A 20,409-nucleotide genomic window follows, 5' to 3' on the forward strand; every position below is an offset into this window, starting at 1 on the left:
ACACGGTGATGGTCAGATGTTACATGCAGGCCGCAGAGAGAAGAGAAAAAAAATTACAGCACCTGGTATTCCCAAGCGGTCTCCCATCCAAGTACTAACCAGGCCCGACCCTGCTTGGCTTCCGAGATCGGACGAGATCGGGCGTGTTCAGGGCGGTGTGGCCGTAAGCCACAGTCCCTGTGACAAATATATGTTATATAGGTGCTGGAACCATACGTTTCCCCTATTTTTACCAGAGAGCTGGCTTGAGAGGCTGCTGTTGAGCCTGCACGTTGACTTCCCTGATGGGATTGTTCTCTGCAGCTGAAAATGGGACTCTCAGATAACTGTGTGTCAAGCTCCTCTGTTCCCTGTGTGTAGTTTTGTGTCCGTTGTCATATAGAGAAACCAGGGAAGCTCAATCCCACGACATGCTCATAAACTGCGTCTTCTCTAAACAGTTTAGTTCTATTTTACAAGTCGGAATACAATAACAGATTCTGTTTCAGAATCTATAAAGAGCTGGTTTGTGATCCCATTGCTGGCTTACGGCCACACCACCCTGAACACGCCTGATCTCGTCAGATCTCAGAAGCCAAGCAGAGTCGGGCCTGGTTAGTACTTGGATGGGAGACCGCCTGGGAATACCAGGTGCTGTAAGCCTTTTGGCTTCTCCAGGCGCATGCAGTTTGGCTACGTCAAATGCAAAACTAGTCCCTGTTTGACTTTTTGGAACTTGTCCTTTCTGAGGACAAAGTTAAATGTATGAGGATCAAAGCCAACAATGGCCTGGGACCTCTCAGCAGATCCAGGATCAGCAACATGGAGACTGAGAGCCAAACAGAAACAGAGGTGTGTGCCAACCAATCAGCAGCAGCCCAAGCTGGTTAACTTCCTGGTGTCTGTGTGGCACACGGTGATGGTCAGATGTTACATGCAGGCCGCAGAGAGAAGAGAAAAAAGCTTACAGCACCTGGTATTCCCAAGCGGTCTCCCATCCAAGTACTAACCAGGCCCGACCCCGCTTGGCTTCCGAGATCGGACGAGATCGGGCGTGTTCAGGGCGGTGTGGCCGTAAGCCACAGTCCCTGTGACAAATATATGTTATATAGGTGCTGGAACCATACGTTTCCCCTATTTTTACCAGAGAGCTGGCTTGAGAGGCTGCTGTTGAGCCTGCACGTTGACTTCCCTGATGTGATTGTTCTCTGCAGCTGAAAATGGGACTGTCAGATAACTGTCTGTCAAGCTCCTCTGTTCCCTGTGTGTAGTTTTGTGTCCGTTGTCATATAGAGAAACCAGGGAAGCTCAATCCCACGACATGCTCATAAACTGCGTCTTCTCTAAACAGTATAGTTCTATTTTACAAGTCGGAATACAATAACAGATTCTGTTTCAGAATCTATAAAGAGCTGGTTTGTGATCCCATTGCTGGCTTACGGCCACACCACCCTGAACACGCCTGATCTCGTCAGATCTCAGAAGCCAAGCAGAGTCGGGCCTGGTTAGTACTTGGATGGGAGACCGCCTGGGAATACCAGGTGCTGTAAGCCTTTTGGCTTCTCCAGGCGCATGCAGTTTGGCTACGTCAAATGCAAAACTAGTCCCTGTTTGACTTTTTGGAACTTGTCCTTTCTGAGGACAAAGTTAAATGTATGAGGATCAAAGCCAACAATGGCCTGGGACATCTCAGCAGATCCAGGATCAGCAACATGGAGACTGAGAGCCAAACAGAAACAGAGGTGTGTGCCAACCAATCAGCAGCAGCCCAAGCTGGTTAACTTCCTGGTGTCTGTGTGGCACACGGTGATGGTCAGATGTTACATGCAGGCCGCAGAGAGAAGAGAAAAAAGCTTACAGCACCTGGTATTCCCAAGCGGTCTCCCATCCAAGTACTAACCAGGCCCGACCCTGCTTGGCTTCCGAGATCGGACGAGATCGGGCGTGTTCAGGGCGGTGTGGCCGTAAGCCACAGTCCCTGTGACAAATATATGTTATATAGGTGCTGGAACCATACGTTTCCCCTATTTTTACCAGAGAGCTGGCTTGAGAGGCTGCTGTTGAGCCTGCACGTTGACTTCCCTGATGTGATTGTTCTCTGCAGCTGAAAATGGGACTCTCAGATAACTTAGTGTCTGTCAAGCTCCTCTGTTCCCTGTGTGTAGTTTTGTGTCCGTTGTCATATAGAGAAACCAGGGAAGCTCAATCCCACGACATGCTCATAAACTGCGTCTTCTCTAAACAGTATAGTTCTATTTTACAAGTCGGAATACAATAACAGATTCTGTTTCAGAATCTATAAAGAGCTGGTTTGTGATCCCATTGCTGGCTTAAGGCCCGGTCACACATCCCTCCACGGGCATATCGCGGCCGAATCACGGCCAAAAATTTCTGCCCGTGAAGCAGACGCTGTGCAAAATGTGCAAAATTGGCTTACCCGCGGTTTACCTGTGGTATGCCCGCGGAACAGACGCCGGCGACTGTTCCGCGTCCTTATCGCGGGTGAAGCGCGGCGGTACCGCGGCCTACCACGGGTATAATAAAGCAGCCGAACCGGGCTGTAGAAATCATAACCGCTCAAGACACAGTCCCGTGAAGATGGCACCGAAGAAGAAGCAGCGTGCGAGCAAGAAGCCGAGGGCGAAGGCAGCAGATGAAGGCAGCCCAGTGCTGTAACACTGTAACACTCGGTTCTGATGCTGCTGGAGCAGCAAGACGAGGTCATTACTGTGACGGGGATCCATGTTCACCCCTTGACATCTGGAGCACAACTGACGAATGCTCGGCAAATCGCGGAGAAAGGCGTTTGTCCGTGCTTACACGCGGTACACACGCTAACAACGCGGTACAGACGCGGAACAAACGTGTTATGACCGTGCTCCACCCGCGATTACCCGCTGATCCTACCGCGTGTAACCACGTCTTAACCGCGGCCGTAGCACGTCCCAGCACGTTCGTTCCGCGTCTGTACCGCGTCTTTACCGCGTGTGTACAACGTGTACCGCCCGCGATTACCCGCGGTCTAAAGTTTTGGGCAGCCCAAAACTTTTTCGCGCGGCCAACCGCGTGTGAATTTCTTACCGCGTGTAACGACGGGTGGAGTACGGCTGTATCGCGTCTCAATCGCGACCTCAAAGCGTCCAACAGCGTCTGCTTCACGGGCAGACAGTTTTGGCCGTGATTCGGCCGCGATATGCCCGTGGAGGACATGTGTGACCGGGCCTTTACGGCCACACCACCCTGAACACGCCTGATCTCGTCAGATCTCAGAAGCCAAGCAGAGTCGGGCCTGGTTAGTACTTGGATGGGAGACCGCCTGGGAATACCAGGTGCTATAAGCCTTTTGGCTTCTCCAGGCGCATGCAGTTTGGCTACGTCAAATGCAAAACTAGTCCCTGTTTGACTTTTTGGAACTTGTCCTTTCTGAGGACAAAGTTAAATGTATGAGGATCAAAGCCAACAATGGCCTGGGACCTCTCAGCAGATCCAGGATCAGCAACATGGAGACTGAGAGCCAAACAGAAACAGAGGTGTGTGCCAACCAATCAGCAGCAGCCCAAGCTGGTTAACTTCCTGGTGTCTGTGTGGCACACGGTGATGGTCAGATGTTACATGCAGGCCGCAGAGAGAAGAGAAAAAAGCTTACAGCACCTGGTATTCCCAAGCGGTCTCCCATCCAAGTACTAACCAGGCCCGACCCCGCTTGGCTTCCGAGATCGGACGAGATCGGGCGTGTTCAGGGCGGTGTGGCCGTAAGCCACAGTCCCTGTGACAAATATATGTTATATAGGTGCTGGAACCATACGTTTCCCCTATTTTTACCAGAGAGCTGGCTTGAGAGGCTGCTGTTGAGCCTGCACGTTGACTTCCCTGATGTGATTGTTCTCTGCAGCTGAAAATGGGACTCTCAGATAACTTAGTGTCTGTCAAGCTCCTCTGTTCCCTGTGTGTAGTTTTGTGTCCGTTGTCATATAGAGAAACCAGGGAAGCTCAATCCCACGACATGCTCATAAACTGCGTCTTCTCTAAACAGTATAGTTCTATTTTACAAGTCGGAATACAATAACAGATTCTGTTTCAGAATCTATAAAGAGCTGGTTTGTGATCCCATTGCTGGCTTACGGCCACACCACCCTGAACACGCCTGATCTCGTCAGATCTCAGAAGCCAAGCAGAGTCGGGCCTGGTTAGTACTTGGATGGGAGACCGCCTGGGAATACCAGGTGCTGTAAGCCTTTTGGCTTCTCCAGGCGCATGCAGTTTGGCTACGTCAAATGCAAAACTAGTCCCTGTTTGACTTTTTGGAACTTGTCCTTTCTGAGGACAAAGTTAAATGTATGAGGATCAAAGCCAACAATGGCCTGGGACATCTCAGCAGATCCAGGATCAGCAACATGGAGACTGAGAGCCAAACAGAAACAGAGGTGTGTGCCAACCAATCAGCAGCAGCCCAAGCTGGTTAACTTCCTGGTGTCTGTGTGGCACACGGTGATGGTCAGATGTTACATGCAGGCCGCAGAGAGAAGAGAAAAAAGCTTACAGCACCTGGTATTCCCAAGCGGTCTCCCATCCAAGTACTAACCAGGCCCGACCCCGCTTGGCTTCCGAGATCGGACGAGATCGGGCGTGTTCAGGGCGGTGTGGCCGTAAGCCACAGTCCCTGTGACAAATATATGTTATATAGGTGCTGGAACCATACGTTTCCCCTATTTTTACCAGAGAGCTGGCTTGAGAGGCTGCTGTTGAGCCTGCACGTTGACTTCCCTGATGTGATTGTTCTCTGCAGCTGAAAATGGGACTCTCAGATAACTGTCTGTCAAGCTCCTCTGTTCCCTGTGTGTAGTTTTGTGTCCGTTGTCATATAGAGAAACCAGGGAAGCTCAATCCCACGACATGCTCATAAACTGCGTCTTCTCTAAACAGTATAGTTCTATTTTACAAGTCGGAATACAATAACAGATTCTGTTTCAGAATCTATAAAGAGCTGGTTTGTGATCCCATTGCTGGCTTACGGCCACACCACCCTGAACACGCCTGATCTCGTCAGATCTCAGAAGCCAAGCAGAGTCGGGCCTGGTTAGTACTTGGATGGGAGACCGCCTGGGAATACCAGGTGCTGTAAGCCTTTTGGCTTCTCCAGGCGCATGCAGTTTGGCTACGTCAAATGCAAAACTAGTCCCTGTTTGACTTTTTGGAACTTGTCCTTTCTGAGGACAAAGTTAAATGTATGAGGATCAAAGCCAACAATGGCCTGGGACATCTCAGCAGATCCAGGATCAGCAACATGGAGACTGAGAGCCAAACAGAAACAGAGGTGTGTGCCAACCAATCAGCAGCAGCCCAAGCTGGTTAACTTCCTGGTGTCTGTGTGGCACACGGTGATGGTCAGATGTTACATGCAGGCCGCAGAGAGAAGAGAAAAAAGCTTACAGCACCTGGTATTCCCAAGCGGTCTCCCATCCAAGTACTAACCAGGCCCGACCCTGCTTGGCTTCCGAGATCGGACGAGATCGGGCGTGTTCAGGGCGGTGTGGCCGTAAGCCACAGTCCCTGTGACAAATATATGTTATATAGGTGCTGGAACCATACGTTTCCCCTATTTTTACCAGAGAGCTGGCTTGAGAGGCCGCTGTTGAGCCTGCACGTTGACTTCCCTGATGTGATTGTTCTCTGCAGCTGAAAATGGGACTCTCAGATAACTGTCTGTCAAGCTCCTCTGTTCCCTGTGTGTAGTTTTGTGTCCGTTGTCATATAGAGAAACCAGGGAAGCTCAATCCCACGACATGCTCATAAACTGCGTCTTCTCTAAACAGTATAGTTCTATTTTACAAGTCGGAATACAATAACAGATTCTGTTTCAGAATCTATAAAGAGCTGTTTTGTGATCCCATTGCTGGCTTACGGCCACACCACCCTGAACACGCCTGATCTCGTCAGATCTCAGAAGCCAAGCAGAGTCGGGCCTGGTTAGTACTTGGATGGGACACTGCCTTTGGAATACCAGGTGCTGTAAGCCTTTTGGCTTCTCCAGGCGCATGCAGTTTGGCTACGTCAAATGCAAAACTAGTCCCTGTTTGACTTTTTGGAACTTGTCCTTTCTGAGGACAAAGTTAAATGTATGAGGATCAAAGCCAACAATGGCCTGGGACATCTCAGCAGATCCAGGATCAGCAACATGGAGACTGAGAGCCAAACAGAAACAGAGGTGTGTGCCAACCAATCAGCAGCAGCCCAAGCTGGTTAACTTCCTGGTGTCTGTGTGGCACACGGTGATGGTCAGATGTTACATGCAGGCCGCAGAGAGAAGAGAAAAAAGCTTACAGCACCTGGTATTCCCAAGCGGTCTCCCATCCAAGTACTAACCAGGCCCGACCCCGCTTGGCTTCCGAGATCGGACGAGATCGGGCGTGTTCAGGGCGGTGTGGCCGTAAGCCACAGTCCCTGTGACAAATATATGTTATATAGGTGCTGGAACCATACGTTTCCCCTATTTTTACCAGAGAGCTGGCTTGAGAGGCCGCTGTTGAGCCTGCACGTTGACTTCCCTGATGTGATTGTTCTCTGCAGCTGAAAATGGGACTCTCAGATAACTTAGTGTCTGTCAAAAGCCTCTGTTCCCTGTGTGTAGTTTTGTGTCCGTTGTCATATAGAGAAACCAGGGAAGCTCAATCCCACGACATGCTCATAAACTGCGTCTTCTCTAAACAGTATAGTTCTATTTTACAAGTCGGAATACAATAACAGATTCTGTTTCAGAATCTATAAAGAGCTGTTTTGTGATCCCATTGCTGGCTTACGGCCACACCACCCTGAACACGCCTGATCTCGTCAGATCTCAGAAGCCAATCAGAGTCGGGCCTGGTTAGTACTTGGATGGGAGACCGCCTTTGGAATACCAGGTGCTGTAAGCCTTTTGGCTTCTCCAGGCGCATGCAGTTTGGCTACGTCAAATGCAAAACTAGTCCCTGTTTGACTTTTTGGAACTTGTCCTTTCTGAGGACAAAGTTAAATGTATGAGGATCAAAGCCAACAATGGCCTGGGACATCTCAGCAGATCCAGGATCAGCAACATGGAGACTGAGAGCCAAACAGAAACAGAGGTGTGTGCCAACCAATCAGCAGCAGCCCAAGCTGGTTAACTTCCTGGTGTCTGTGTGGCACACGGTGATGGTCAGATGTTACATGCAGGCCGCAGAGAGAAGAGAAAAAAGCTTACAGCACCTGGTATTCCCAAGCGGTCTCCCATCCAAGTACTAACCAGGCCCGACCCTGCTTGGCTTCCGAGATCGGACGAGATCGGGCGTGTTCAGGGCGGTGTGGCCGTAAGCCACAGTCCCTGTGACAAATATATGTTATATAGGTGCTGGAACCATACGTTTCCCCTATTTTTACCAGAGAGCTGGCTTGAGAGGCTGCTGTTGAGCCTGCACGTTGACTTCCCTGATGTGATTGTTCTCTGCAGCTGAAAATGGGACTCTCAGATAACTTAGTGTCTGTCAAAAGCCTCTGTTCCCTGTGTGTAGTTTTGTGTCCGTTGTCATATAGAGAAACCAGGGAAGCTCAATCCCACGACATGCTCATAAACTGCGTCTTCTCTAAACAGTATAGTTCTATTTTACAAGTCGGAATACAATAACAGATTCTGTTTCAGAATCTATAAAGAGCTGGTTTGTGATCCCATTGCTGGCTTACGGCCACACCACCCTGAACACGCCTGATCTCGTCAGTTCTCAGAAGCCAAGCAGAGTCGGGCCTGGTTAGTACTTGGATGGGAGACCGCCTGGGAATACCAGGTGCTGTAAGCCTTTTGGCTTCTCCAGGCGCATGCAGTTTGGCTACGTCAAATGCAAAACTAGTCCCTGTTTGACTTTTTGGAACTTGTCCTTTCTGAGGACAAAGTTAAATGTATGAGGATCAAAGCCAACAATGGCCTGGGACATCTCAGCAGATCCAGGATCAGCAACATGGAGACTGAGAGCCAAACAGAAACAGAGGTGTGTGCCAACCAATCAGCAGCAGCCCAAGCTGGTTAACTTCCTGGTGTCTGTGTGGCACACGGTGATGGTCAGATGTTACATGCAGGCCGCAGAGAGAAGAGAAAAAAGCTTACAGCACCTGGTATTCCCAAGCGGTCTCCCATCCAAGTACTAACCTGGCCCGACCCCGCTTGGCTTCCGAGATCGGACGAGATCGGGCGTGTTCAGGGCGGTGTGGCCGTAAGCCACAGTCCCTGTGACAAATATATGTTATATAGGTGCTGGAACCATACGTTTCCCCTATTTTTACCAGAGAGCTGGCTTGAGAGGCTGCTGTTGAGCCTGCACGTTGACTTCCCTGATGTGATTGTTCTCTGCAGCTGAAAATGGGACTCTCAGATAACTTAGTGTCTGTCAAGCTCCTCTGTTCCCTGTGTGTAGTTTTGTGTCCGTTGTCATATAGAGAAACCAGGGAAGCTCAATCCCACGACATGCTTATAAACTGCGTCTTCTCTAAACAGTATAGTTCTATTTTACAAGTCGGAATACAATAACAGATTCTGTTTCAGAATCTATAAAGAGCTGTTTTTTGATCCCATTGCTGGCTTACGGCCACACCACCCTGAACACGCCTGATCTCGTCAGATCTCAGAAGCCAAGCAGAGTCGGGCCTGGTTAGTACTTGGATGGGAGACCGCCTGGGAATACCAGGTGCTGTAAGCCTTTTGGCTTCTCCAGGCGCATGCAGTTTGGCTACGTCAAATGCAAAACTAGTCCCTGTTTGACTTTTTGGAACTTGTCCTTTCTGAGGACAAAGTTAAATGTATGAGGATCAAAGCCAACAATGGCCTGGGACATCTCAGCAGATCCAGGATCAGCAACATGGAGACTGAGAGCCAAACAGAAACAGAGGTGTGTGCCAACCAATCAGCAGCAGCCCAAGCTGGTTAACTTCCTGGTGTCTGTGTGGCACACGGTGATGGTCAGATGTTACATGCAGGCCGCAGAGAGAAGAGAAAAAAGCTTACAGCACCTGGTATTCCCAAGCGGTCTCCCATCCAAGTACTAACCAGGCCCGACCCCGCTTGGCTTCCGAGATCGGACGAGATCGGGCGTGTTCAGGGCGGTGTGGCCGTAAGCCACAGTCCCTGTGACAAATATATGTTATATTGGTGCTGGAACCATACGTTTCCCCTATTTTTACCAGAGAGCTGGCTTGAGAGGCCGCTGTTGAGCCTGCACGTTGACTTCCCTGATGTGATTGTTCTCTGCAGCTGAAAATGGGACTCTCAGATAACTTAGTGTCTGTGAAAAGCCTCTGTTCCCTGTGTGTAGTTTTGTGTCCGTTGTCATATAGAGAAACCAGGGAAGCTCAATCCCACGACATGCTCATAAACTGCGTCTTCTCTAAACAGTATAGTTCTATTTTACAAGTCGGAATACAATAACAGATTCTGTTTCAGAATCTATAAAGAGCTGGTTTGTGATCCCATTGCTGGCTTACGGCCACACCACCCTGAACACGCCTGATCTCGTCAGTTCTCAGAAGCCAAGCAGAGTCGGGCCTGGTTAGTACTTGGATGGGAGACCGCCTGGGAATACCAGGTGCTGTAAGCCTTTTGGCTTCTCCAGGCGCATGCAGTTTGGCTACGTCAAATGCAAAACTAGTCCCTGTTTGACTTTTTGGAACTTGTCCTTTCTGAGGACAAAGTTAAATGTATGAGGATCAAAGCCAACAATGGCCTGGGACATCTCAGCAGATCCAGGATCAGCAACATGGAGACTGAGAGCCAAACAGAAACAGAGGTGTGTGCCAACCAATCAGCAGCAGCCCAAGCTGGTTAACTTCCTGGTGTCTGTGTGGCACACGGTGATGGTCAGATGTTACATGCAGGCCGCAGAGAGAAGAGAAAAAAGCTTACAGCACCTGGTATTCCCAAGCGGTCTCCCATCCAAGTACTAACCAGGCCCGACCCTGCTTGGCTTCCGAGATCGGACGAGATCGGGCGTGTTCAGGGCGGTGTGGCCGTAAGCCACAGTCCCTGTGACAAATATATGTTATATAGGTGCTGGAACCATACGTTTCCCCTATTTTTACCAGAGAGCTGGCTTGAGAGGCTGCTGTTGAGCCTGCACGTTGACTTCCCTGATGTGATTGTTCTCTGCAGCTGAAAATGGGACTCTCAGATAACTTAGTGTCTGTCAAGCTCCTCTGTTCCCTGTGTGTAGTTTTGTGTCCGTTGTCATATAGAGAAACCAGGGAAGCTCAATCCCACAACATGCTCATAAACTGCGTCTTCTCTAAACAGTATAGTTCTATTTTACAAGTCGGAATACAATAACAGATTCTGTTTCAGAATCTATAAAGAGCTGGTTTGTGATCCCATTGCTGGCTTACGGCCACACCACCCTGAACACGCCTGATCTCGTCAGTTCTCAGAAGCCAAGCAGAGTCGGGCCTGGTTAGTACTTGGATGGGAGACCGCCTGGGAATACCAGGTGCTGTAAGCCTTTTGGCTTCTCCAGGCGCATGCAGTTTGGCTACGTCAAATGCAAAACTAGTCCCTGTTTGACTTTTTGGAACTTGTCCTTTCTGAGGACAAAGTTAAATGTATGAGGATCAAAGCCAACAATGGCCTGGGACATCTCAGCAGATCCAGGATCAGCAACATGGAGACTGAGAGCCAAACAGAAACAGAGGTGTCTGCCAACCAATCAGCAGCAGCCCAAACTGGTTAACTTCCTGGTGTCTGTGTGGCACACGGTGATGGTCAGATGTTACATGCAGGCCGCAGAGAGAAGAGAAAAAAGCTTACAGCACCTGGTATTCCCAAGCGGTCTCCCATCCAAGTACTAACCAGGCCCGACCCTGCTTGGCTTCCGAGATCGGACGAGATCGGGCGTGTTCAGGGCGGTGTGGCCGTAAGCCACAGTCCCTGTGACAAATATATGTTATATAGGTGCTGGAACCATACGTTTCCCCTATTTTTACCAGAGAGCTGGCTTGAGAGGCCGCTGTTGAGCCTGCACGTTGACTTCCCTGATGTGATTGTTCTCTGCAGCTGAAAATGGGACTCTCAGATAACTTAGTGTCTGTCAAAAGCCTCTGTTCCCTGTGTGTAGTTTTGTGTCCGTTGTCATATAGAGAAACCAGGGAAGCTCAATCCCACGACATGCTCATAAACTGCGTCTTCTCTAAACAGTATAGTTCTATTTTACAAGTCGGAATACAATAACAGATTCTGTTTCAGAATCTATAAAGAGCTGGTTTGTGATCCCATTGCTGGCTTATGGCCACACCACCCTGAACACGCCTGATCTCGTCAGTTCTCAGAAGCCAAGCAGAGTTGGGCCTGGTTAGTACTTGGATGGGAGACCGCCTGGGAATACCAGGTGCTGTAAGCCTTTTGGCTTCTCCAGGCGCATGCAGTTTGGCTACGTCAAATGCAAAACTAGTCCCTGTTTGACTTTTTGGAACTTGTCCTTTCTGAGGACAAAGTTAAATGTATGAGGATCAAAGCCAACAATGGCTTGGGACATCTCAGCAGATCCAGGATCAGCAACATGGAGACTGAGAGCCAAACAGAAACAGAGGTGTCTGCCAACCAATCAGCAGCAGCCCAAGCTGGTTAACTTCCTGGTGTCTGTGTGGCACACGGTGATGGTCAGATGTTACATGCAGGCCGCAGAGAGAAGAGAAAAAAGCTTACAGCACCTGGTATTCCCAAGCGGTCTCCCATCCAAGTACTAACCAGGCCCGACCCCGCTTGGCTTCCGAGATCGGACGAGATTGGGCGTGTTCAGGGCGGTGTGGCCGTAAGCCACAGTCCCTGTGACAAATATATGTTATATAGGTGCTGGAACCATACGTTTCCCCTATTTTTACCAGAGAGCTGGCTTGAGAGGCCGCTGTTGAGCCTGCACGTTGACTTCCCTGATGTGATTGTTCTCTGCAGCTGAAAATGGGACTCTCAGATAACTTAGTGTCTGTCAAAATCCTCTGTTCCCTGTGTGTAGTTTTGTGTCCGTTGTCATATAGAGAAACCAGGGAAGCTCAATCCCACGACATGCTCATAAACTGCGTCTTCTCTAAACAGTATAGTTCTATTTTACAAGTCGGAATACAATAACAGATTCTGTTTCAGAATCTATAAAGAGCTGGTTTGTGATCCCATTGCTGGCTTACGGCCACACCACCCTGAACACGCCTGATCTCGTCAGTTCTCAGAAGCCAAGCAGAGTCGGGCCTGGTTAGTACTTGGATGGGAGACCGCCTGGGAATACCAGGTGCTGTAAGCCTTTTGGCTTCTCCAGGCGCATGCAGTTTGGCTACGTCAAATGCAAAACTAGTCCCTGTTTGACTTTTTGGAACTTGTCCTTTCTGAGGACAAAGTTAAATGTATGAGGATCAAAGCCAACAATGGCCTGGGACATCTCAGCAGATCCAGGATCAGCAACATGGAGACTGAGAGCCAAACAGAAACAGAGGTGTGTGCCAACCAATCAGCAGCAGCCCAAGCTGGTTAACTTCCTGGTGTCTGTGTGGCACACGGTGATGGTCAGATGTTACATGCAGGCCGCAGAGAGAAGAGAAAAAAGCTTACAGCACCTGGTATTCCCAAGCGGTCTCCCATCCAAGTACTAACCAGGCCCGACCCTGCTTGGCTTCCGAGATCGGACGAGATCGGGCGTGTTCAGGGCGGTGTGGCCGTAAGCCACAGTCCCTGTGACAAATATATGTTATATAGGTGCTGGAACCATACGTTTCCCCTATTTTTACCAGAGAGCTGGCTTGAGAGGCTGCTGTTGAGCCTGCACGTTGACTTCCCTGATGTGATTGTTCTCTGCAGCTGAAAATGGGACTCTCAGATAACTTAGTGTCTGTCAAGCTCCTCTGTTCCCTGTGTGTAGTTTTGTGTCCGTTGTCATATAGAGAAACCAGGGAAGCTCAATCCCACAACATGCTCATAAACTGCGTCTTCTCTAAACAGTATAGTTCTATTTTACAAGTCGGAATACAATAACAGATTCTGTTTCAGAATCTATAAAGAGCTGGTTTGTGATCCCATTGCTGGCTTACGGCCACACCACCCTGAACACGCCTGATCTCGTCAGTTCTCAGAAGCCAAGCAGAGTCGGGCCTGGTTAGTACTTGGATGGGAGACCGCCTGGGAATACCAGGTGCTGTAAGCCTTTTGGCTTCTCCAGGCGCATGCAGTTTGGCTACGTCAAATGCAAAACTAGTCCCTGTTTGACTTTTTGGAACTTGTCCTTTCTGAGGACAAAGTTAAATGTATGAGGATCAAAGCCAACAATGGCCTGGGACATCTCAGCAGATCCAGGATCAGCAACATGGAGACTGAGAGCCAAACAGAAACAGAGGTGTCTGCCAACCAATCAGCAGCAGCCCAAACTGGTTAACTTCCTGGTGTCTGTGTGGCACACGGTGATGGTCAGATGTTACATGCAGGCCGCAGAGAGAAGAGAAAAAAGCTTACAGCACCTGGTATTCCCAAGCGGTCTCCCATCCAAGTACTAACCAGGCCCGACCCTGCTTGGCTTCCGAGATCGGACGAGATCGGGCGTGTTCAGGGCGGTGTGGCCGTAAGCCACAGTCCCTGTGACAAATATATGTTATATAGGTGCTGGAACCATACGTTTCCCCTATTTTTACCAGAGAGCTGGCTTGAGAGGCCGCTGTTGAGCCTGCACGTTGACTTCCCTGATGTGATTGTTCTCTGCAGCTGAAAATGGGACTCTCAGATAACTTAGTGTCTGTCAAAAGCCTCTGTTCCCTGTGTGTAGTTTTGTGTCCGTTGTCATATAGAGAAACCAGGGAAGCTCAATCCCACGACATGCTCATAAACTGCGTCTTCTCTAAACAGTATAGTTCTATTTTACAAGTCGGAATACAATAACAGATTCTGTTTCAGAATCTATAAAGAGCTGGTTTGTGATCCCATTGCTGGCTTATGGCCACACCACCCTGAACACGCCTGATCTCGTCAGTTCTCAGAAGCCAAGCAGAGTTGGGCCTGGTTAGTACTTGGATGGGAGACCGCCTGGGAATACCAGGTGCTGTAAGCCTTTTGGCTTCTCCAGGCGCATGCAGTTTGGCTACGTCAAATGCAAAACTAGTCCCTGTTTGACTTTTTGGAACTTGTCCTTTCTGAGGACAAAGTTAAATGTATGAGGATCAAAGCCAACAATGGCTTGGGACATCTCAGCAGATCCAGGATCAGCAACATGGAGACTGAGAGCCAAACAGAAACAGAGGTGTCTGCCAACCAATCAGCAGCAGCCCAAGCTGGTTAACTTCCTGGTGTCTGTGTGGCACACGGTGATGGTCAGATGTTACATGCAGGCCGCAGAGAGAAGAGAAAAAAGCTTACAGCACCTGGTATTCCCAAGCGGTCTCCCATCCAAGTACTAACCAGGCCCGACCCCGCTTGGCTTCCGAGATCGGACGAGATTGGGCGTGTTCAGGGCGGTGTGGCCGTAAGCCACAGTCCCTGTGACAAATATATGTTATATAGGTGCTGGAACCATACGTTTCCCCTATTTTTACCAGAGAGCTGGCTTGAGAGGCCGCTGTTGAGCCTGCACGTTGACTTCCCTGATGTGATTGTTCTCTGCAGCTGAAAATGGGACTCTCAGATAACTTAGTGTCTGTCAAAATCCTCTGTTCCCTGTGTGTAGTTTTGTGTCCGTTGTCATATAGAGAAACCAGGGAAGCTCAATCCCACGACATGCTCATAAACTGCGTCTTCTCTAAACAGTATAGTTCTATTTTACAAGTCGGAATACAATAACAGATTCTGTTTCAGAATCTATAAAGAGCTGGTTTGTGATCCAAATGCTGTCTTACGGCCACACCACCCTGAACACGCCTGATCTCGTCAGTTCTCAGAAGCCAAGCAGAGTCGGGCCTGGTTAGTACTTGGATGGGAGACCGCCTGGGAATACCAGGTGCTGTACGCCTTTTGGCTTCTCCAGGCGCATGCAGTTTGGCTACGTCAAATGCAAAAGTAGTCCCTGTTTGACTTTTTGGAACTTGTCCTTTCTGAGGACAAAGTTAAATGTATGAGGATCAAAGCCAACAATGGCCTGGGACATCTCAGCAGATCCAGGATCAGCAACATGGAGACTGAGAGCCAAACAGAAACAGAGGTGTGTGCCAACCAATCAGCAGCAGCCCAAGCTGGTCAACTTCCTGGTGTCTGTGTGGCACACGGTGATGGTCAGATGTTACATGCAGGCCGCAGAGAGAAGAGAAAAAAGCTTACAGCACCTGGTATTCCCAAGCGGTCTCCCATCCAAGTACTAACCAGGCCCGACCCTGCTTGGCTTCCGAGATCGGACGAGATCGGGCGTGTTCAGGGCGGTGTGGCCGTAAGCCACAGTCCCTGTGACAAATATATGTTATATAGGTGCTGGAACCATACGTTTCCCCTATTTTTACCAGAGAGCTGGCTTGAGAGGCTGCTGTTGAGCCTGCACGTTGACTTCCCTGATGTGATTGTTCTCTGCAGCTGAAAATGGGACTCTCAGATAACTTAGTGTCTGTCAAGCTCCTCTGTTCCCTGTGTGTAGTTTTGTGTCCGTTGTCATATAGAGAAACCAGGGAAGCTCAATCCCACGACATGCTTATAAACTGCGTCTTCTCTAAACAGTATAGTTCTATTTTACAAGTCGGAATACAATAACAGATTCTGTTTCAGAATCTATAAAGAGCTGTTTTTTGATCCCATTGCTGGCTTACGGCCACACCACCCTGAACACGCCTGATCTCGTCAGATCTCAGAAGCCAAGCAGAGTCGGGCCTGGTTAGTACTTGGATGGGAGACCGCCTGGGAATACCAGGTGCTGTAAGCCTTTTGGCTTCTCCAGGCGCATGCAGTTTGGCTACGTCAAATGCAAAACTAGTCCCTGTTTGACTTTTTGGAACTTGTCCTTTCTGAGGACAAAGTTAAATGTATGAGGATCAAAGCCAACAATGGCCTGGGACATCTCAGCAGATCCAGGATCAGCAACATGGAGACTGAGAGCCAAACAGAAACAGAGGTGTGTGCCAACCAATCAGCAGCAGCCCAAGCTGGTTAACTTCCTGGTGTCTGTGTGGCACACGGTGATGGTCAGATGTTACATGCAGGCCGCAGAGAGAAGAGAAAAAAGCTTACAGCACCTGGTATTCCCAAGCGGTCTCCCATCCAAGTACTAACCAGGCCCGACCCTGCTTGGCTTCCGAGATCGGACGAGATCGGGCGTGTTCAGGGCGGTGTGGCCGTAAGCCACAGTCCCTGTGACAAATATATGTTATATAGGTGCTGGAACCATACGTTTCCCCTATTTTTACCAGAGAGCTGGCTTGAGAGGCTGCTGTTGAGCCTGCACGTTGACTTCCCTGATGTGATTGTTCTCTGCAGCTGAAAATGGGACTCTCAGATAACTTAGTGTCTGTCAAGCTCCTCTGTTCCCTGTGTGTAGTTTTGTGTCCGTTGTCATATAGAGAAACCAGGGAAGCTCAATCCCACAACATGCTCATAAACTGCGTCTTCTCTAAACAGTATAGTTCTATTTTACAAGTCGGAATACAATAACAGATTCTGTTTCAGAATCTATAAAGAGCTGGTTTGTGATCCCATTGCTGGCTTACGGCCACACCACCCTGAACACGTCTGATCTCGTCAGATCTCAGAAGCCAAGCAGAGTCGGGCCTGGTTAGTACTTGGATGGGAGACCGCCTGGGAATACCAGGTGCTGTAAGCCTTTTGGCTTCTCCAGGCGCATGCAGTTTGGCTACGTCAAATGCAAAACTAGTCCCTGTTTGACTTTTTGGAACTTGTCCTTTCTGAGGACAAAGTTAAATGTATGAGGATCAAAGCCAACAATGGCCTGGGACATCTCAGCAGATCCAGGATCAGCAACATGGAGACTGAGAGCCAAACAGAAACAGAGGTGTGTGCCAACCAATCAGCAGCAGCCCAAGCTGGTTAACTTCCTGGTGTCTGTGTGGCACACGGTGATGGTCAGATGTTACATGCAGGCCGCAGAGAGAAGAGAAAAAAGCTTACAGCACCTGGTATTCCCAAGCGGTCTCCCATCCAAGTACTAACCAGGCCCGACCCTGCTTGGCTTCCGAGATCGGACGAGATCGGGCGTGTTCAGGGCGGTGTGGCCGTAAGCCACAGTCCCTGTGACAAATATATGTTATATAGTTGCTGGAACCATACGTTTCCCCTATTTTTACCAGAGAGCTGGCTTGAGAGGCCGCTGTTGAGCCTGCACGTTGACTTCCCTGATGTGATTGTTCTCTGCAGCTGAAAATGGGACTCTCAGATAACTGTCTGTCAAGCTCCTCTGTTCCCTGTGTGTAGTTTTGTGTCCGTTGTCATATAGAGAAACCAGGGAAGCTCAATCCCACAACATGCTCATAAACTGCGTCTTCTCTAAACAGTATAGTTCTATTTTACAAGTCGGAATACAATAACAGATTCTGTTTCAGAATCTATAAAGAGCTGGTTTGTGATCCCATTGCTGGCTTACGGCCACACCACCCTGAACACGCCTGATCTCGTCAGATCTCAGAAGCCAAGCAGAGTCGGGCCTGGTTAGTACTTGGATGGGAGACCGCCTGGGAATACCAGGTGCTGTAAGCCTTTTGGCTTCTCCAGGCGCATGCAGTTTGGCTACGTCAAATGCAAAACTAGTCCCTGTTTGACTTTTTGGAACTTGTCCTTTCTGAGGACAAAGTTAAATGTATGAGGATCAAAGCCAACAATGGCCTGGGACATCTCAGCAGATCCAGGATCAGCAACATGGAGACTGAGAGCCAAACAGAAACAGAGGTGTGTGCCAACCAATCAGCAGCAGCCCAAGCTGGTTAACTTCCTGGTGTCTGTGTGGCACACGGTGATGGTCAGATGTTACATGCAGGCCGCAGAGAGAAGAGAAAAAAGCTTACAGCACCTGGTATTCCCAAGCGGTCTCCCATCCAAGTACTAACCAGGCCCGACCCTGCTTGGCTTCCGAGATCGGACGAGATCGGGCGTGTTCAGGGCGGTGTGGCCGTAAGCCACAGTCCCTGTGACAAATATATGTTATATAGTTGCTGGAACCATACGTTTCCCCTATTTTTACCAGAGAGCTGGCTTGAGAGGCTGCTGTTGAGCCTGCACGTTGACTTCCCTGATGTGATTGTTCTCTGCAGCTGAAAATGGGACTCTCAGATAACTTAGTGTCTGTCAAAAGCCTCTGTTCCCTGTGTGTAGTTTTGTGTCCGTTGTCATATAGAGAAACCAGGGAAGCTCAATCCCACGACATGCTCATAAACTGCGTCTTCTCTAAACAGTATAGTTCTATTTTACAAGTCGGAATACAATAACAGATTCTGTTTCAGAATCTATAAAGAGCTGGTTTGTGATCCCATTGCTGGCTTATGGCCACACCACCCTGAACACGCCTGATCTCGTCAGTTCTCAGAAGCCAAGCAGAGTTGGGCCTGGTTAGTACTTGGATGGGAGACCGCCTGGGAATACCAGGTGCTGTAAGCCTTTTGGCTTCTCCAGGCGCATGCAGTTTGGCTACGTCAAATGCAAAACTAGTCCCTGTTTGACTTTTTGGAACTTGTCCTTTCTGAGGACAAAGTTAAATGTATGAGGATCAAAGCCAACAATGGCTTGGGACATCTCAGCAGATCCAGGATCAGCAACATGGAGACTGAGAGCCAAACAGAAACAGAGGTGTCTGCCAACCAATCAGCAGCAGCCCAAGCTGGTTAACTTCCTGGTGTCTGTGTGGCACACGGTGATGGTCAGATGTTACATGCAGGCCGCAGAGAGAAGAGAAAAAAGCTTACAGCACCTGGTATTCCCAAGCGGTCTCCCATCCAAGTACTAACCAGGCCCGACCCCGCTTGGCTTCCGAGATCGGACGAGATTGGGCGTGTTCAGGGCGGTGTGGCCGTAAGCCACAGTCCCTGTGACAAATATATGTTATATAGGTGCTGGAACCATACGTTTCCCCTATTTTTACCAGAGAGCTGGCTTGAGAGGCCGCTGTTGAGCCTGCACGTTGACTTCCCTGATGTGATTGTTCTCTGCAGCTGAAAATGGGACTCTCAGATAACTTAGTGTCTGTCAAAATCCTCTGTTCCCTGTGTGTAGTTTTGTGTCCGTTGTCATATAGAGAAACCAGGGAAGCTCAATCCCACGACATGCTCATAAACTGCGTCTTCTCTAAACAGTATAGTTCTATTTTACAAGTCGGAATACAATAACAGATTCTGTTTCAGAATCTATAAAGAGCTGGTTTGTGATCCAATTGCTGTCTTACGGCCACACCACCCTGAACACGCCTGATCTCGTCAGTTCTCAGAAGCCAAGCAGAGTCGGGCCTGGTTAGTACTTGGATGGGAGACCGCCTGGGAATACCAGGTGCTGTACGCCTTTTGGCTTCTCCAGGCGCATGCAGTTTGGCTACGTCAAATGCAAAAGTAGTCCCTGTTTGACTTTTTGGAACTTGTCCTTTCTGAGGACAAAGTTAAATGTATGAGGATCAAAGCCAACAATGGCCTGGGACATCTCAGCAGATCCAGGATCAGCAACATGGAGACTGAGAGCCAAACAGAAACAGAGGTGTGTGCCAACCAATCAGCAGCAGCCCAAGCTGGTCAACTTCCTGGTGTCTGTGTGGCACACGGTGATGGTCAGATGTTACATGCAGGCCGCAGAGAGAAGAGAAAAAAGCTTACAGCACCTGGTATTCCCAAGCGGTCTCCCATCCAAGTACTAACCAGGCCCGACCCTGCTTGGCTTCCGAGATCGGACGAGATCGGGCGTGTTCAGGGCGGTGTGGCCGTAAGCCACAGTCCCTGTGACAAATATATGTTATATAGGTGCTGGAACCATACGTTTCCCCTATTTTTACCAGAGAGCTGGCTTGAGAGGCTGCTGTTGAGCCTGCACGTTGACTTCCCTGATGTGATTGTTCTCTGCAGCTGAAAATGGGACTCTCAGATAACTTAGTGTCTGTCAAGCTCCTCTGTTCCCTGTGTGTAGTTTTGTGTCCGTTGTCATATAGAGAAACCAGGGAAGCTCAATCCCACGACATGCTTATAAACTGCGTCTTCTCTAAACAGTATAGTTCTATTTTACAAGTCGGAATACAATAACAGATTCTGTTTCAGAATCTATAAAGAGCTGTTTTTTGATCCCATTGCTGGCTTACGGCCACACCACCCTGAACACGCCTGATCTCGTCAGATCTCAGAAGCCAAGCAGAGTCGGGCCTGGTTAGTACTTGGATGGGAGACCGCCTGGGAATACCAGGTGCTGTAAGCCTTTTGGCTTCTCCAGGCGCATGCAGTTTGGCTACGTCAAATGCAAAACTAGTCCCTGTTTGACTTTTTGGAACTTGTCCTTTCTGAGGACAAAGTTAAATGTATGAGGATCAA

General features: G+C 49.2%; 42 non-coding genes and 2 pseudogenes across 42 annotated transcripts; 22 read left to right on the plus strand and 22 right to left on the minus strand.

Moving 5' to 3' along the window:
* Nucleotides 1-50: 50 nt before the first annotated feature.
* On the minus strand, nt 51-169 carry LOC142393052 (5S ribosomal RNA). The gene has a single exon (XR_012771674.1). It is a non-coding gene; the product is annotated as a 5S ribosomal RNA (ribosomal RNA).
* A 354-nt stretch (nt 170-523) lies between these two features.
* Nucleotides 524-642, plus strand: LOC142392640 (5S ribosomal RNA). Its single transcript, XR_012771281.1, has one exon. It is a non-coding gene; the product is annotated as a 5S ribosomal RNA (ribosomal RNA).
* Nucleotides 643-940: 298 nt separating this feature from the next.
* On the minus strand, nt 941-1,059 carry LOC142392137 (5S ribosomal RNA). The gene has a single exon (XR_012770805.1). It is a non-coding gene; the product is annotated as a 5S ribosomal RNA (ribosomal RNA).
* Nucleotides 1,060-1,413: 354 nt separating this feature from the next.
* On the plus strand, nt 1,414-1,532 carry LOC142392642 (5S ribosomal RNA). The gene has a single exon (XR_012771283.1). It is a non-coding gene; the product is annotated as a 5S ribosomal RNA (ribosomal RNA).
* A 298-nt stretch (nt 1,533-1,830) lies between these two features.
* On the minus strand, nt 1,831-1,949 carry LOC142393762 (5S ribosomal RNA). The gene has a single exon (XR_012772174.1). It is a non-coding gene; the product is annotated as a 5S ribosomal RNA (ribosomal RNA).
* A 1,252-nt stretch (nt 1,950-3,201) lies between these two features.
* On the plus strand, nt 3,202-3,320 carry LOC142393523 (5S ribosomal RNA). Its single transcript, XR_012772121.1, has one exon. It is a non-coding gene; the product is annotated as a 5S ribosomal RNA (ribosomal RNA).
* Nucleotides 3,321-3,618: 298 nt separating this feature from the next.
* LOC142392138 (5S ribosomal RNA) lies at nt 3,619-3,737 on the minus strand. Its single transcript, XR_012770806.1, has one exon. It is a non-coding gene; the product is annotated as a 5S ribosomal RNA (ribosomal RNA).
* Nucleotides 3,738-4,095: 358 nt separating this feature from the next.
* On the plus strand, nt 4,096-4,214 carry LOC142392643 (5S ribosomal RNA). Its single transcript, XR_012771284.1, has one exon. It is a non-coding gene; the product is annotated as a 5S ribosomal RNA (ribosomal RNA).
* A 298-nt stretch (nt 4,215-4,512) lies between these two features.
* LOC142392139 (5S ribosomal RNA) lies at nt 4,513-4,631 on the minus strand. The gene has a single exon (XR_012770807.1). It is a non-coding gene; the product is annotated as a 5S ribosomal RNA (ribosomal RNA).
* Nucleotides 4,632-4,985: 354 nt separating this feature from the next.
* Nucleotides 4,986-5,104, plus strand: LOC142392644 (5S ribosomal RNA). Its single transcript, XR_012771285.1, has one exon. It is a non-coding gene; the product is annotated as a 5S ribosomal RNA (ribosomal RNA).
* A 298-nt stretch (nt 5,105-5,402) lies between these two features.
* Nucleotides 5,403-5,521, minus strand: LOC142393764 (5S ribosomal RNA). The gene has a single exon (XR_012772175.1). It is a non-coding gene; the product is annotated as a 5S ribosomal RNA (ribosomal RNA).
* A 354-nt stretch (nt 5,522-5,875) lies between these two features.
* Nucleotides 5,876-5,995, plus strand: LOC142393620 (5S ribosomal RNA; annotated as a pseudogene).
* Nucleotides 5,996-6,293: 298 nt separating this feature from the next.
* LOC142392140 (5S ribosomal RNA) lies at nt 6,294-6,412 on the minus strand. The gene has a single exon (XR_012770808.1). It is a non-coding gene; the product is annotated as a 5S ribosomal RNA (ribosomal RNA).
* Nucleotides 6,413-6,770: 358 nt separating this feature from the next.
* LOC142393556 (5S ribosomal RNA) lies at nt 6,771-6,890 on the plus strand (annotated as a pseudogene).
* A 298-nt stretch (nt 6,891-7,188) lies between these two features.
* Nucleotides 7,189-7,307, minus strand: LOC142393765 (5S ribosomal RNA). The gene has a single exon (XR_012772176.1). It is a non-coding gene; the product is annotated as a 5S ribosomal RNA (ribosomal RNA).
* A 358-nt stretch (nt 7,308-7,665) lies between these two features.
* Nucleotides 7,666-7,784, plus strand: LOC142393280 (5S ribosomal RNA). Its single transcript, XR_012771892.1, has one exon. It is a non-coding gene; the product is annotated as a 5S ribosomal RNA (ribosomal RNA).
* Nucleotides 7,785-8,082: 298 nt separating this feature from the next.
* On the minus strand, nt 8,083-8,201 carry LOC142392104 (5S ribosomal RNA). Its single transcript, XR_012770773.1, has one exon. It is a non-coding gene; the product is annotated as a 5S ribosomal RNA (ribosomal RNA).
* Nucleotides 8,202-8,559: 358 nt separating this feature from the next.
* LOC142392645 (5S ribosomal RNA) lies at nt 8,560-8,678 on the plus strand. Its single transcript, XR_012771286.1, has one exon. It is a non-coding gene; the product is annotated as a 5S ribosomal RNA (ribosomal RNA).
* A 298-nt stretch (nt 8,679-8,976) lies between these two features.
* Nucleotides 8,977-9,095, minus strand: LOC142392142 (5S ribosomal RNA). The gene has a single exon (XR_012770809.1). It is a non-coding gene; the product is annotated as a 5S ribosomal RNA (ribosomal RNA).
* A 358-nt stretch (nt 9,096-9,453) lies between these two features.
* LOC142393281 (5S ribosomal RNA) lies at nt 9,454-9,572 on the plus strand. The gene has a single exon (XR_012771893.1). It is a non-coding gene; the product is annotated as a 5S ribosomal RNA (ribosomal RNA).
* Nucleotides 9,573-9,870: 298 nt separating this feature from the next.
* LOC142393766 (5S ribosomal RNA) lies at nt 9,871-9,989 on the minus strand. Its single transcript, XR_012772177.1, has one exon. It is a non-coding gene; the product is annotated as a 5S ribosomal RNA (ribosomal RNA).
* Nucleotides 9,990-10,347: 358 nt separating this feature from the next.
* Nucleotides 10,348-10,466, plus strand: LOC142393283 (5S ribosomal RNA). The gene has a single exon (XR_012771895.1). It is a non-coding gene; the product is annotated as a 5S ribosomal RNA (ribosomal RNA).
* A 298-nt stretch (nt 10,467-10,764) lies between these two features.
* On the minus strand, nt 10,765-10,883 carry LOC142393767 (5S ribosomal RNA). The gene has a single exon (XR_012772178.1). It is a non-coding gene; the product is annotated as a 5S ribosomal RNA (ribosomal RNA).
* Nucleotides 10,884-11,241: 358 nt separating this feature from the next.
* Nucleotides 11,242-11,360, plus strand: LOC142393344 (5S ribosomal RNA). The gene has a single exon (XR_012771953.1). It is a non-coding gene; the product is annotated as a 5S ribosomal RNA (ribosomal RNA).
* A 298-nt stretch (nt 11,361-11,658) lies between these two features.
* LOC142393230 (5S ribosomal RNA) lies at nt 11,659-11,777 on the minus strand. Its single transcript, XR_012771844.1, has one exon. It is a non-coding gene; the product is annotated as a 5S ribosomal RNA (ribosomal RNA).
* A 358-nt stretch (nt 11,778-12,135) lies between these two features.
* On the plus strand, nt 12,136-12,254 carry LOC142393284 (5S ribosomal RNA). Its single transcript, XR_012771896.1, has one exon. It is a non-coding gene; the product is annotated as a 5S ribosomal RNA (ribosomal RNA).
* A 298-nt stretch (nt 12,255-12,552) lies between these two features.
* On the minus strand, nt 12,553-12,671 carry LOC142393769 (5S ribosomal RNA). The gene has a single exon (XR_012772180.1). It is a non-coding gene; the product is annotated as a 5S ribosomal RNA (ribosomal RNA).
* Nucleotides 12,672-13,029: 358 nt separating this feature from the next.
* On the plus strand, nt 13,030-13,148 carry LOC142393285 (5S ribosomal RNA). The gene has a single exon (XR_012771897.1). It is a non-coding gene; the product is annotated as a 5S ribosomal RNA (ribosomal RNA).
* A 298-nt stretch (nt 13,149-13,446) lies between these two features.
* LOC142393770 (5S ribosomal RNA) lies at nt 13,447-13,565 on the minus strand. Its single transcript, XR_012772181.1, has one exon. It is a non-coding gene; the product is annotated as a 5S ribosomal RNA (ribosomal RNA).
* A 358-nt stretch (nt 13,566-13,923) lies between these two features.
* On the plus strand, nt 13,924-14,042 carry LOC142393345 (5S ribosomal RNA). The gene has a single exon (XR_012771954.1). It is a non-coding gene; the product is annotated as a 5S ribosomal RNA (ribosomal RNA).
* Nucleotides 14,043-14,340: 298 nt separating this feature from the next.
* Nucleotides 14,341-14,459, minus strand: LOC142393231 (5S ribosomal RNA). The gene has a single exon (XR_012771845.1). It is a non-coding gene; the product is annotated as a 5S ribosomal RNA (ribosomal RNA).
* Nucleotides 14,460-14,817: 358 nt separating this feature from the next.
* Nucleotides 14,818-14,936, plus strand: LOC142393531 (5S ribosomal RNA). The gene has a single exon (XR_012772129.1). It is a non-coding gene; the product is annotated as a 5S ribosomal RNA (ribosomal RNA).
* Nucleotides 14,937-15,234: 298 nt separating this feature from the next.
* Nucleotides 15,235-15,353, minus strand: LOC142393771 (5S ribosomal RNA). The gene has a single exon (XR_012772182.1). It is a non-coding gene; the product is annotated as a 5S ribosomal RNA (ribosomal RNA).
* A 358-nt stretch (nt 15,354-15,711) lies between these two features.
* Nucleotides 15,712-15,830, plus strand: LOC142392646 (5S ribosomal RNA). The gene has a single exon (XR_012771287.1). It is a non-coding gene; the product is annotated as a 5S ribosomal RNA (ribosomal RNA).
* Nucleotides 15,831-16,128: 298 nt separating this feature from the next.
* Nucleotides 16,129-16,247, minus strand: LOC142393772 (5S ribosomal RNA). Its single transcript, XR_012772183.1, has one exon. It is a non-coding gene; the product is annotated as a 5S ribosomal RNA (ribosomal RNA).
* Nucleotides 16,248-16,605: 358 nt separating this feature from the next.
* On the plus strand, nt 16,606-16,724 carry LOC142393248 (5S ribosomal RNA). Its single transcript, XR_012771861.1, has one exon. It is a non-coding gene; the product is annotated as a 5S ribosomal RNA (ribosomal RNA).
* Nucleotides 16,725-17,022: 298 nt separating this feature from the next.
* LOC142393773 (5S ribosomal RNA) lies at nt 17,023-17,141 on the minus strand. The gene has a single exon (XR_012772184.1). It is a non-coding gene; the product is annotated as a 5S ribosomal RNA (ribosomal RNA).
* Nucleotides 17,142-17,495: 354 nt separating this feature from the next.
* Nucleotides 17,496-17,614, plus strand: LOC142392647 (5S ribosomal RNA). The gene has a single exon (XR_012771288.1). It is a non-coding gene; the product is annotated as a 5S ribosomal RNA (ribosomal RNA).
* Nucleotides 17,615-17,912: 298 nt separating this feature from the next.
* LOC142393774 (5S ribosomal RNA) lies at nt 17,913-18,031 on the minus strand. The gene has a single exon (XR_012772185.1). It is a non-coding gene; the product is annotated as a 5S ribosomal RNA (ribosomal RNA).
* Nucleotides 18,032-18,389: 358 nt separating this feature from the next.
* LOC142393347 (5S ribosomal RNA) lies at nt 18,390-18,508 on the plus strand. Its single transcript, XR_012771955.1, has one exon. It is a non-coding gene; the product is annotated as a 5S ribosomal RNA (ribosomal RNA).
* A 298-nt stretch (nt 18,509-18,806) lies between these two features.
* On the minus strand, nt 18,807-18,925 carry LOC142393232 (5S ribosomal RNA). The gene has a single exon (XR_012771846.1). It is a non-coding gene; the product is annotated as a 5S ribosomal RNA (ribosomal RNA).
* A 358-nt stretch (nt 18,926-19,283) lies between these two features.
* On the plus strand, nt 19,284-19,402 carry LOC142393532 (5S ribosomal RNA). Its single transcript, XR_012772130.1, has one exon. It is a non-coding gene; the product is annotated as a 5S ribosomal RNA (ribosomal RNA).
* A 298-nt stretch (nt 19,403-19,700) lies between these two features.
* Nucleotides 19,701-19,819, minus strand: LOC142393775 (5S ribosomal RNA). The gene has a single exon (XR_012772186.1). It is a non-coding gene; the product is annotated as a 5S ribosomal RNA (ribosomal RNA).
* Nucleotides 19,820-20,177: 358 nt separating this feature from the next.
* Nucleotides 20,178-20,296, plus strand: LOC142392648 (5S ribosomal RNA). The gene has a single exon (XR_012771289.1). It is a non-coding gene; the product is annotated as a 5S ribosomal RNA (ribosomal RNA).
* The last annotated feature ends 113 nt before the right edge of the window (nt 20,297-20,409 follow it).

This window comes from Odontesthes bonariensis, chromosome 11 (genome assembly GCF_027942865.1).
Source record: "Odontesthes bonariensis isolate fOdoBon6 chromosome 11, fOdoBon6.hap1, whole genome shotgun sequence".
Lineage (NCBI taxonomy): Eukaryota > Metazoa > Chordata > Actinopteri > Atheriniformes > Atherinopsidae > Odontesthes > Odontesthes bonariensis.